This window comes from Protopterus annectens, chromosome 6.part0 (assembly GCF_019279795.1).
Source record: "Protopterus annectens isolate FY-2018-M chromosome 6.part0, PAN1.0, whole genome shotgun sequence".
Lineage (NCBI taxonomy): Eukaryota > Metazoa > Chordata > Ceratodontiformes > Protopteridae > Protopterus > Protopterus annectens.
The window spans coordinates 1,863,887,118-1,863,902,117 of NC_056737.1; positions in this window are offsets into that span (position 1 = coordinate 1,863,887,118).

Below are 15,000 nucleotides of genomic sequence, written 5' to 3' on the forward strand. Positions count from 1 at the left end.
TTGAGAGTTTCCAACCATTAAGGAGCAAATGAAACAAAGATACCAGTGTTGCTGATGATACAAAGGTTAGGGTTGTCATATTGCCTTCATATTTTCAAGTAATGAACTTTGGGAAAGAGGAGAAAGTGGTGTGGGAATTAAAAATTTAAATAAATTATGTGGTGATCACAGGGAGGATGAGTGGAAAGAGAAACTGAAAGGGTAGGATTAGCTTCTCTAGAGCAGAACTGCCAGGTTATGTCACCATATTCTTCCTCTATGGAATATAGGAGGATGCTGACATCCTATTAAAAGGTCAAAAGTGTTCTCTAGGCTGAGTACTCACAACTTGTATATCACATTACAAACACAGACACAAATAAAGAAAGCGGTAAGCTACTGTTCGGAGAACATTCAAAGGGGAACATGATCATCAAGCAACATGGAAAAAAGTGGCATGATGGAAAAAAAGAGTAGTAAGGCAATGTTCTTAATGAAAATGTTCACATAGTTGGAGAGAAAATCAAAAGAGAAGGAAACACAGATGAATTTTATGGTAGGGGAGGATATGGAGGTTTATATGGATGCTAGGAAATGTACATCTGTTTATGGTTAAATTATTCAGAACTACTAGTGACACCTAAAAAAAACTAAATTACTGCTCTTAACCCCAAAACACATCTCTAACAGACCAACACTATTCACGATCATCTCTGACAAAAATACAAAGATACACACAAATGACCCATTGAAATTTGACCACAGTGCATCACATCTGGTTAAAAAAAATCATCAAAACCAAAGTACATTATACAGAGTAAAAAAAAACAATCCTTCTGATATAGTCAGAAGATGTATAGTCTCTGCTTTCTAACTGCCATCTCTCCTATATACTGCCACAATCTTCCCTAACCTTCAATTCTCACAGCTGACCAAACCTGAACAGTGTCAGTCAAATTTGCAGTAAACTATCATGATAGAACATGCCACTGCCTTGCCCTCAAAGAATAAAACTGGTGGAGGGGCCTAGATGGCCAGCTAAGCACAGCACTTTTTCTGAGCTCTATAAAATTTATATAATAAACAGGAATTAGACTAATATATATAATACAATTTTATAAAACCTAGTTACAAATAATCTAAACTTTAACTTTGCAAACTTTGAAGTTTGTATTCCAAACAATTCCTGTCAAATTATTTGAGACTAAACATGAAGGAAAATGAACAGCTCCGAGTCTTCACAATCTGATGCTGCACTGAGGAAAAAACTACAGCTGGTGTCTTCCACTCTAAAGTCATTATCGCTGAAGATAGATGACTTCCAACAAAAGACAGAGAATTTAACTGAGAAGAGTTCTAAATAAACTGAAGTTTTTAGAGACCTTTTTCAACAACATCAAAATAAAATAATGGACATGGAGACAGCCACAACCGATATAGATGGAAGATTAAAGGAGGATGAACCACACACAGAATTTCTTCTCAAACAAAACATATGGCTAATGAATAAAATTGATGACCTTGAAAATCAGTAGAGAAGAAGCAATATTCAAATTTTCGGAGCACTAGAGAAAACAGAAGGTGAGAACATGATTTTATTTTTGAATAATTGAATTCCCAAAATTTTAGACTTGCAAGAAGGGCTCTCATTTGGTATAGAAAGAGCTCATAGGGCAGTTGGTAAACCAGTGCCCACATCTCCCACAGCAACATCAAAATCTATTGTTGTGAAATTCCTCTCCTATCTTGATAAGGAACTAGTGTTAAAAACAGCTTGGAGGAAAGCCCCATTAAAATTTAACCAATACCCCATCAGATTTGACAATGTCTACTCTGCGAGAATTCTGGAAATGAGGAATAAATGTTGGCCACTGGTTAAACATTTGAAACAAAGCAACATCAGAGCCCAAATGTTGTATCCAGCAAAAATCAAAATGCACCTTTCTTCTGGTACAAGAATCTATAATAACCTGGATGAAGATATCTCCTTTATAACAAACAGTAACCTAATGACCATCCCAGAAGATATGGACTTTTCCCTGTCTTCTTTAAAGAGAACATCTAGGAAAAATACATGAAATAATGTCAAAAAGAAGAAACAAAAAAAAAATGAGACTTCAGCTGCCACAACAAATTAATCTCTCAAAGAATCAACTGGTAAATAAATAATCAAATCTTGTTCTTTTTTTTTGTTAGTGATTAATATAGCAATAACCCATGCCTGGGTGTGGGTAATGCTGGATTTACCCACGGTTGGTGTGGTTTGGTCACGAGGATGAAGCCCGAGTGGCCAAAGAAAGACAACCGTGGGTAAATCCAGCATTACCCACACCCAGAAGTGGGCTATTTCTATTATACAATGACATTATTTAAGAAATAAAATACTTACTTTTCTTAAATAATGGCATTGTATAATGGCTCCTTGCTGCCCTTCCGCAGCTGTCTGGTATTCTGCGGCAGTTCTGATGTACTGCACATGCGTATGCTTACGCAATACATCAGAGCTGCGGTTGGAAGCAATGTAGAAAGCAAGATCTCCACTGCTTTTTACAAAGTGTCTCAGTATGTTAAAGGAATTTAACATAGCGAGACAGCTTTAAAAAAAGCAATGGAGAATCGCTGTTGGTTTTTTAAAGCTGTCTCGCTATGTTAAACCCATTTAACATAGCAAGACAGCTTTAAAAAAAGCAATGGAAAAAGGAAGATCTCCATTACTTTTTTTAAAGCTGTCTCACTATGTTAAACTCCTTTAACATAGCGAGACAGTGTCTAAAAAGCAATGGAGATCTTGCGTTCTCCATTGCTGTAAAAGAAGACATACTAATGGAAAAAGTCTGGGCAACCAGACCTTTTTCCATTAGTATAAGTCTGATTTACAATGTGCATGCTGACCAATCAACGTGCACGTTTTGGAATATTAATAGGGGGTTATTGTATAATGTCTCTTAATTCATACTTACTGCACCATTATGGTAATAAATGCTGTTTAAATATTATTTAACACACAGAACAAATAGTTAACTAACAGCAATAATATTAAGGAAATGCTTAAAAAAGTTTAATCTCATTGCATACTGAGATATTGTATAGCCAAAAAGAAAACAAAAACAAAACTGAGTTGATTTCCAAATAATGCACTTTTAGTAACTCTAATATGTGCAGCTGCTTCTTTAAGTGAGTTGGGGAAGGGTCCATGCTGCATACATGTATACATCTTTATTAAAATACTAATGCAGCTTGTTTAACCAATCACATAATATAAAGTGTCACAATAACTTAATTACATTAGATAATCTGTGTTTTTTTTCATTTATTTAACCTTAAATACTCAATTTAATGTCTCTTTAATGATAGAGTATCTGTTACATTAACATCCACTAGTAAACATGGTACAATTTTTAGCTTTATTTTCCCTTTTTTACCTCACTAAGCCATTTTTTGCACAAATAATGTTGTTTAAATTTGAGGTGAAGATTTTTCTTACCTCAAGATGACCCTTAATCTGTTTTTAAACTGCCTTGTCTTCCTTAAGTCTTCTGGAAGCTATTGGTCTATTTTGCTATGTCGCACCCTACAGGAAGTGTAGGGAACAGTACTGGAGATGCACCCTTAGCTTCAAACTTCCTAAGAAAAGCTAAAAACACTCAGACTGCTGCATTTAAGTAAGTTAGTTATTTTTATTTATACAAAAGGTTGCTATTTCAAGCTGATGTTTAGAAATTAGAAAATAACAGTTTAATATGATTACTAATTTAAATTAAAGCTGACAGAAACAAGTATAAGCCTGAATCAGTCCAGACTTAGAAACATAAATATACACACAATTTACAGTCTGTAGTAATGTTTCCTGATTATATAATACTTGAAGACAGCAAACTTTACAAGCTTTTGAGAACATTTTGTTATAACTGTACCCTCAAGCTTCAGTGCAAAGGAAGTTCTATTAGACTGAAGACAAGTACAGAGTATTTGTACAGCAGAACCTGGTTAACAGCTTTTTCATATTGCTGCATAAGACTAACAGGTTTATATGGGTGTCATGTAATAACATTTTTGACTAGAAGGTGTTATAGCTCTACTAATTGTAGACATTAAAGCAGTTACTTCCAAAACAAGGTGCTGTAGCCCTGCTAATTGTAGACATTAATGCAGTTACATGCAAAAAAAAATCACATGCTTCATTACTATGGGGACAAGAACATGTGTAAAATGATCCTGGATGCCACTGTCAAACAGTATTTCTCAGAATCTTTTGCTGACTGCTCGTAGGGTGAATAAGCACACAGTTAAATGTGATTATGATACTGCAGATAGCTGCATTAAGATAGTGGCCTCAGGTCCAGTCCAGTCGGCAGATTTTGGCTATATAATAGCTTTTATAACTGTAAGAATCTTGAGCAAGAAGAACTTCTAAGAATCATCTGTCTTTTATGAAGTGGATAAAAGGTGTAAACAACTAGATTTAACATAGATTAAAATAAATGATTTGACCTCTGCTAGTAAACTTAAAAACTGCAAGCATAGTTACATCAATACAACTTAGTTAATGATAGGGTTCCTTTTCTTAATGAGCATATAACTTGCTTCTCTATTACAAAGTTTGTTGAAATGTCTCTGTTATATCTAAAATATCTGAAGTAGCTATACTCAACTGAGATTGTTTAGAAAACAAGAGCAAGTTAAGAAGACATTGCAGAAGTAAAAGAAATAAATAAATGCAAGATGAATGATTAGAATATAACACATAATAAATTATCTGCATCTGAACAGAAGATGAAATACAGAGTGATGTAAAGAAGTTTGTTTTAATTATACAGGAAATGTAATAATCATCACTAACCTTTACTTAACAATGCTTAGTAGCTATATGATACTGCATTATTACCATTATAAGAATAGCCCACATGAAGTTTAATTTTTGCAGTGTTGGTGAACAGTCAGTATTAAGCACATTTTAGCGTAGTCACCTCACTTTCCCTTTATTCATTTGGTCATTCACTAATTCTTGTTACAAATAATATAGATAACAATGAATTCAGAGTTTTAATCCTATAAAAATAAATGCAGTCCAACATTATTTATTCATCTTAACAAAATGTGCTTTAATATATTTCACTGAGGTAACTATAAAGTCCCTTAATGTTAACCTAAGAGAAATCTTTGGGAGTTTTTACTTTTACATCCAGCTTTTACTTGAACAGAACAATATAGATGAACAAAAGATTAGTGTGTTGATGAATAATTATGCTCAAGCAATCATTTCTGCATTTTTTATATATGTATTACACTGTCCCAAAGATTTTTACACAAGTTGTTGATTAATTAACATGTTTTTAAATACAAAATGAGAGACTTTCAGTTGGACTGACATACACTCTAACTAGATATAAATGTCTGAACCAGGCTATAGGCTCCTTGATGTTCACAGTACTTTCTAATATATATGCACCCATCTTCTGAAATATATTATAAAAGAGGAACCCAACTTCCTTTTTACCTCTTTATTTTTGGATAAAGTAATTAAAATATTAATTATTATTGACTCTAGCTATTAGATAAAGATACTTGTTTTAAACTCATTTGACCTCATATAGTAATTCATGTCAAAGATAGGAACCTCAACATCCAGTATTACATATGTAACTTACAATACTAATATATGTGTGTTTCTCCTTTTTCCTCACTACATTTTAATAACTTAGTGGAAACCGTTCAGTCAATTGTATGTTTACAATACAATTCTCCTTACTAGTACATTTTAGAGCTGATAGGTATGTTCATGATGGTTTGGGAAAGTGGTTTGATTGATTTTATCTCATCTTTCAAACTGGGAATTTTTTTAATTCCATGTTTGTGTTGGGGAATTACATTAATTGTTTCTCTATGTTTTAATATGATTATTTTGTTGTTTCTTTCTGCACTTAGGCCTGATTATAATATAGTTCACACCATATTCACAGTAATGATTCTTGCTAACATGTCACTTAAACAAATCAAAGTTTGGAAGTCTCAACTGTTCATTGAATGCTTTGAGATGATAAAATCTGTTATTACTGACCATTGGAGAAATTACTCCTATAACCCACCATGTCTTTGTCTTTAGCTTCACTTAATATAAATGGCATCAATAATTCAAAGAAGAGGTCAAACCTTTTGAGATACCTTAACTTAAACCACAAATAATATTCCTACAGGAAACACATTTTAAAAATACAGAAAAGGATGTTTGGAAACCAAACACTTATACGATACTAGCTAATGTTTCATTTAAGTCTAAAAGGAGAGGAGTGATGATCCTATGGAAGAAAATTTTATCTGCCCTCAAATATTATGTAAGCATGAAGACCCCGAGGGACTACTAGCTATCACTATCATAAAATTAAATCATAGAATTTGGATGCTTGCTAACCTTTACTGGTTCCTAGGACCGGGTGCTTCAACTGCTAACCAACATCTCAATCTTATTAATAGTATATAAAAAGGTAATCTAATTCTAGAGGGTGATTTTAACTGCTTATTAGATAATTCTCATACAAAAAGTAGTCGTCCACTTAGACTAACATCCACTGCTAAAATTCTTAAGAAATGAATAAATTCTCATAATCTGTATGATGCATATAACTCTAAAAATAGCAAATCAGTCTGTTATACACACACTGATCATAGATTTAAAACTCAAACCAGAATAGATAAAGTCCTTATATACAATGATTTAAAATTAAAGCGTACATCCATTACTATCCTTCCTTGTCTTTTATCAGACCACAATTGTCTTATGTTAGATATACAAATAGACTTCATGAAACTAAATACTATCAATAGAATTCCTGCCTATATCGCCAAACTAAAAGACTTTAAACCATATTTATTATCAGAATTAAACTTCTTCTTAAAGACAAATAATAACTCTGAAACAAACATTATTATGATTTGGGATGCTCTAAAAGCATATATTTATGGTAAAACTATAGTCTGGTATAAGAAAAAACTTAAGGAATGGGAATCAGAACTACAGAACCTACAATCTCAATTAACCTCCTTGAGATCTAAGTCATCACAATTAAACTCAAATAACAAAAAAGAAATAGATGCAGTAAACAAGAAATATCTAAATATTTTGACACACAAAACAAACTTAGAACTAGAAACAATTAAATTAAACTCTTATGCTCTTATTTCCAAACACATGCACAATTTGTCATTAAGAGCAAACTTACATTCCAAGTCAAATAACATGAAGGTACTAATAAGACAGTTTCTGAATTCAGAGATATATTAAAGCCTTTAGATATCATTTCACCAAACATTATAACTCTGATAATATAAACAAAACATTACAGCCCAAGAATTAATCACTTTAAATTAGAATACCATCCCAGAAAAGTTTAGTACAACTCTCAAGAAATGATTAACTCTAAATGAAATCAAAAATAAAATCAAAAACATTAAACCTAACAAAGCTCCCAACATAGATGGCATCATAGCAGAGATTTATAAGCTTTTTCCAGATTCAATTATATCTTTACTTCATATAACCCTGGTTGAAGTACAAACTAAAAATTTGACCCCCCCCCTTGGATTTACTCCTTGAGTACCCCTGTTCTTAAATCTGGCAAATATTCACAGCTATATAAATCGTATAGACCAATCTCCTTATTGAATAATGATTACAAAATCTGTATGTTTATATTTGTGGACAAAATAAAGGCTCCACTTTCACATTTAGTTCATAATGACTAGACTGGGTTTATTCATAAAAGGCACACTCATGATAATATCAAAAGAATATTAACATTAATAGAATTCTTAAACAAAGAAAATGAAGAAGCCTTGTTGGTGAGTCTAGACATAGAGAAAGTATTTGACTCTGTAATCTGGGATTCTTTGCTTGAAACACTAAAATCATTCTCATTTCTAATAGCTTTTATCTCCATAATAAAGATAATTTGGCATATGTCAAATTAGGCCCCTTCACTTCAAAGTACGTCCCCATAACCAAAGACACCAAACAAGGTTGCCATTTATCCCCAATATTATTTGCCCTTGTCATAGAAATATTAGCTTGATTAATAAGAAATAATCAAGAAATCAAAGGCATTAATATTTATAATCAATACAGTTCTAAAATAGCACTATTTGCAAATGATATTCTGCTTACCTTACCTAAGTCAAATCAAGAATTATTAGAACTAGACACAATAATAAATAACTTTCAAAAACTGTCAGGCCTCCACTTTAATAAGCAAAAATCTAAACATATAATTCTTAATGACGAAGGGAAATCTCAGCTACTTAACCAAGGCATTATTGGAGGACATGTTAATACACTAAACTACTTAGGGGTAACCTTATGCAAAAACTTGGAAAAAACAAGAGAAACAAATTATAAAAGCATAATATCTCAGGTAAATACATACATAAGTAGTTGGAGCAATAATTTTTTTCATTCAAGGACAGGCTGCAATTGTTTAAAATGACTCTCTTTCCAAAAATGTTATATATTGCTCTGGCTCTAGACACCTAGCCTGGAAATAATTATATTAAAATCATAAACACAACTTTATTAAACTTCCTATGGTACCCAAACAAAAATAGGATTGCATATATGCATCATATTAGATCTTGGGATGGTGGTGGTTTAAGATTCCTTGACTTGGAAACCTATATCAAAGCATTATTACTTAATAGCACATTAAATTGAATTGACTCAAATTACAACTCAAGCTGAAAAGATCTCCATATAGCTATAATACAGACTGAAAACTCACTGTCATGTAAAATTCCTTACAAACATCCCTCCAATAAGTTCTGGTTTCTTCTTAGTCATGCTGTTCAATATAATGTGACAAAACCCATGAAACTAAACTATCCAGATAACATTATTATCAACTTTAGAAAAATAATGTACTCAAATACAGATATCAAATCCTGGTTTGACCTAATAATCCCCATTAAAATCACAAAAACCTTCCCAGATAAACTTCACATTAACATATTTAATGAATGGAAAACTAAAAATTTTATTTGTTGGAAACAACGTATTAAAGACTTGGAAATTTACAATTTCAGCAAATTATGAGAGACTATAACTTATCATCGCAAGATTGGTTATTACTACAAAGTGTAATTGCTTATTCTCAAGACTTATGCAGAATTATTCAGAACTCTTAATATTTAGATCAGCCTCCCTTAATCGCTCTCATATCTAAAATATTATTTAATGATCAACAGTTTAACAATTTATCCAAATTATACACCATTTTGCTATGGTACAAGTGCATTTTAACAACTAAGCAATGGAACACAATGACTAAAGGCCTACCCCATAGTCTCTCCCAGACAGAAAAACTTAAAATTCTATATTCAGCAAAATTCACTTCTTGGGGTCAATAATGGAGTGTATTTACTTGGACATATTTGCTGGAGATGTCTAACATCATGTAATGCATATTGGTTCCATATTTTCTATGATTGCTCTAAACTAAGGAATTTTTGGAGAAATATTGATGATTTTCTTTCAACTTTATTTTCAGATAACTTCACATTAACTAAAACTTTAATTTTTCTTAATGTTGATGAAACCTTATCTTTAAATAAATCAGATTCATACTTATTATGGACAGTATTAGCAGTAACCAGGAAATGTATTACAAGGAAATGGACCTCTACCACCTCTCCAAGTTTTGGTGAATTTCTCTCCTTACTAGAAGAAACCATAAGCAAGGAAGTCAGAACTAAAGAACTTAGAATATATCCAAGGAGTTTTACTAACAATCCATGGACAAAGGTTTCAAACCTAACTGAAACTTTAAGAACTGATTTTTAACCCTGTGTAATCATTATTTGTTTGCTTCACTGAAAGTTTTTCTCTTAAAATATTTGTACTACCCAAACATTTTCAGGCCTGTGTAAATAATGTAAATAGTGATTTAGTTTCAGTGTTGTTAAAAGTTTTCTGTTCAGTATAATCAATGCTTTAGGCAGTTTTTATTCTGTTTTATCCTTAATAAAATTATTACAATAAGTGAGAAGGTCACTGAAAAAACAATCAGTAAAAACAAAATGAAAACTCTAGCAAAGCTAGAACTTCCACTGAGTGACCTCCCAAACCTCTTGTATCAGAGGCACATGGGATATAAGCAAATGACCCTTATGAACATCAGGTGTTTCAGCTAATTGGTGATTTCTTATGTTTAGTCAAACACTTTGCTTGTGCTGTGCTAATGAGGTCATAACAAGGCTGAAATATGCATATCCACAGCTAGTGGGGTTTGGCTTTATTGGCCTGAAATTGTCCATTAAAATGACGAAACAAGTCATGGGCATTCAGAATCACCAATTAGCTGAAACACCTGATGTTCATAAGGGTCATTTGCATATATTCCATGTGCCGCTGATACAAGAGGTTAGGGAGGTCACTCAGTGGAAGTTCTAGCTTTGCTAGAGTTTTCATTTTGTTTTTACTGATTAATAAAATTATTGGAAAAAAAAAGAATTAAACTGGTTAGAACTACCTCATCACCTATGCTTTTCCAGAAAACTACAATACACAGACTTCTGTGCAACTTAAAACAGCACTATAACTCCAACAGAATTTTACACTCTAGGGAAAAATCACTAATCACTGTAACCAAACCATATAATACTACCAGTATCTCTCTGTATTCAAATAGTATAGCTAAACTATGGAACCATATCATACCAGCACTGAAATCTATTCAGACTGCAAACTCATCTTAAACACAACTAAAACTTTACTTATCAAGTCAATGGATCTGCTCCTGTATATCTCCAGGATAAATGCCACTGTTATCTTCACCTTGCCTTAGCATCAAGCTGTTTTTCTTCATTAAGAATCCTGTGCTCCACAGCCAGCATGCACCAATACCTAAATAGTTGTATTAGTATCTCCCTGCCATATACATAGCCTGGTAACTCTGCTCACCCCTATACCTGTATGCATCTAATATAAACTTACGCCAGCCATATATAATTATCTATTAACCTACTTTATACCCCAGCTCTTAACAACAATATTAATATTTTTTGCTCTATCTTGTTCCTTCCTTCATCTCCATTTCTTTGAATTTATAAACACTAATCACACAATCTATTATCTATTATCTGTCTGAAAAGCCCAGCAATACATCTCTTCAAATGCTAAGTGCTCAGTATCTACTAAAGCATAAGTATCTTTTATAATGCAATATTTGTCTTTATTTCACATAAATGTAATCTAATTAATACATGAATGTGCAATTGTGTATATTACTTAATGTTTGTTTATTATATTACTGAATGTCTATTTAAACATGTTTGTAATATGTTAGTGCCTTCTTCTGAAGCATAAGCTGAAAAGGGATTTTTTTGCTAAACACAGTTGGACAAACCAAGTAAACAAAAGCAAAATAAAATATCCACCCAGCAGAGATTATAGAAATTTCTACAGTTGACTCCTTGTTTTGAGTGATTTGTGATATAGGTATTTCAGTGTAACTAAAGAGCAAGAGAGAGAGAGACAGATTATAACAAGTGAAAGAGAGAATATGTGCACATAAATATGGCAGAGGGAGGATGTGTTGCTCCATAAAGACACTTACACCAGCCTAAGAAAGAATTTACATTCTTCCAGAACTATTTATTGCATGCACATGATTGAGAATATTTCTTTTTTTCAAAACAAGTTTATTGTTTTAACATATAAGAGAAATATCATAACAATTTTATACAAATAATTAAAAATAGGTATTATTATAATATTCAACAAAACAACTAAAGTATTTACAAAGACATCCACTACAATCAGATCAATTAATTAAACTAAAATACTGTGCTATTGAAATTAGAATTTTTTTAACAAATTTTGTAAATTATCCCATACAATAAAATGTGATGTTTTTCTAGTTGTTCTCATTCTAATTGTGCTTATTTCCATATGACACATTATATTCATAACATTTTTAAATTCATTGAACGAAGGAGGTGTATCTGAAATCCAATTTCTAGTTATTATTTTCCTAGCCACTGCTAGGATAGACCATAACAAGGGAAGCTTAATCTTTTAACACATTGAGGTACAGGTGTGTTGAATAATATAAGAGACTTTGATATAATGAAATTATCTGTAATAAGAGCCTGCAAAAATTCATTAATTGACTTCCAGTATTCTTTCAACTTCATACAGTCATAAAACATATGAGCCCAGTCAGCATTAATTTCTACATTACATCTCCTACATAGATTATCTTTATTATTAATTTTATTCATCATCAAAGGTGTATAAAAAGATCTATGTAAAAATTTCCATTTATAAAGTCTCCAGACAATGGAAGATGTAGTTCTATAAGCAGATTCCAATATATATTGTTTATCTTGTTGAGTTGGTGGGTCCCCATTAATAGAGGTGAAATAATTCCAGTATGAATCTACATTATAAAAAGTTTCTTGTCTGATAATTTTATGTATATATGAAAGTTTACCTTTATCAGAAACTTTATGCTGTAAATTTATTATCAAGTAATCAATCAGTTTTGGAATAGATTCTTTAACTGTTATAGACATTAGATCTATTCTATCAATGAGATGTTGTCTAAAGATCTGAACCTCTAACCAGCAAGTTTCTCTTAGATCAAATTCTTGTTTTAAGAAATCTAGATTTTAACTTTATTATCAGATATCAGCTGATACCAGTACTTTAGATTATTATCTATAGCTAAATGAGCTCCTTCAGAAGTAGATGACATAAGCATACCCTGAGTATAAATTATAGGCAATACAATAAAATTCCATACCCTATACTTAGGGTGCATGAATATAAAGTTACGATAACTAATAATAATATTTAATGGGTAACAGACCATATGTTTAGGTGTAATAGGTGAAGTACAAAATTCCTTTAGCAACCACAACATGGAGTTATTTATAATCATATTTTTATGTGTTAAGGAGATTTTCATGAAGTGCATACTAATTAGCTCCCAATAATCTTTCCATTTTGACATATGACCGATCTATTAATAAAGTAATAACTTTTATAATAGAAGAGATAATATATAAATTAAAGTCTGGAAAAGAAATACCCCTTGAGACCAGCTATTAGTATGTTTCTTTAATGCAATCCTAGGTCTATTAGGTGCCCATAAGAAATTTAACATTAGTGTATTCAGTTTCTTGATAGTTATTTTTGTAGGTGAAAGTATTATTGATTGTATTAAGTATAAAATCTTGGGGAATATTATCATTTTAATAATTGTAAGTCTCTCCTCCATAGTAAAAAACATATTATTCCAGGTATTAAAATATTTTGTATATTAAGAAAACAGGTATTATAGTTATTATATATAATAGATTTAATATCTTTAGATAGTATTATACCTAAATAAGTTATCTGACCTGAGTTGGGTACATATTTAGTAAAATCACTAATGAGAGTATTTTTCTTGTATATATAGGTAGTATTTTAGTTTTTTCTTCATTGAATATTAAACCAGAAATACTTTTAAAATTCATCATTTTATCAAATAAAGACTGCATAGAAGAATTAGATCCTGCTGATGTAATTAGAACATCATCTGCAAAAAGTTGAGTTTTTGAAGTTGTATTTTCTTCTATTTCAAAACCCTCTATGCCAATACTGTTTCTAATCAAATTAGCCCAAGGCTCCATTACTAAAGTGAATAATAGTGGAGAAAGTGGACATCCTTGCTTTGTACCTTTAAGAATGGGTATTTTTTGTGAAACATATGTTCCTACCTTAATATAAGCCAGCGTTCCTTTGTATAAATGCTCAATTAAATTTACAAATGCATCAGAGAAATTTGTGCATTTCAGTAAGGTAAACAGATAGTCCCAACTTACTGAATCAAATGCTGAACCTATATCAAGACTAATAAGTGTTAAATCTTTCTTTTTCCTATTTGCAAAATCAATTAATGTTAAAGTTCTTCTTATATTATCAAAAGTATTTCTATTTACAATGAAGCCCGCCTGATCTATGTCTATAATGCCGGGATAATTGTCTTCAATCTATCAGCAAAAATACTCATAAACATTTTATAATCAACATTAAGTAATGAGATGGGTCGATATGAAGAACATCTAGTTGGATCTTTATTAGGTTTTAAAATTGGTGAAATAAATGTATATTGCCAAGATGGGGGTTATTAACTCAGTTTGGGCCAGAATAAAACCTTATGTATTATCGAATATGTAGTTTTAGAAAGGATTTTATATATCTCTGGTATAATACCATCATTACCCGGTGCTTTGTTTGATTTAAGCTTATTTATTTGTGTAATAACTTCTGTATATGAAATACTCTTGTCCAATAGTTTAATCTGTTGTTTATTAAGCTTTTTATTCATGTTTGTAGTTATAAACTCCTTTATTTTATCTTTAGGTTCCATGTTAATGTTGTTATGGTTAATCTTGTGAAAGTGATTTCTAAATTCATCCAGTATTTCTGGTATACTAGAAACATTCTTCTTTTTCCTTAGAGAAACATATTTCTTTGATATGGTTTTGTTTATTCAATCTTTTTGTTTTATTTTTAAGTCTATGTAAGTATTTGGGGCTTATTGAATAAGACAAAAACTTGTATTTCTCTAAAGTTATTTTAACTTTATGAGTTAAAATTTCTTTGTATTTCTCATTTAGTTTGTTTATTTCTTCAATAACTTTCTTGTCCATAATATTTTCTTTATTATTATGTTTATAAGAGTCTAGTTTACTTTGAATATCTAACAATTCCTTATCCCAAGATTTCCTTTTGTTATTATACCATCTGATACTTTGTCCATATAGATATGATTTTAAGGCATCCCAAACATAGACAATGGAGACTTCAGGAGTATTATTTATGTCTAGAAAATGTTGTACTTGAAAGTATATATTCTTTATAGTCTTTTAGCTGAGTTAAGTATGCTGGTATCCTTTTGATCTGAACATTATGAGTATTTTTATCATGAATTCAAAAACAATTGAGTTATGATCAGATATAGGACATGAAATGATTTTGGAATT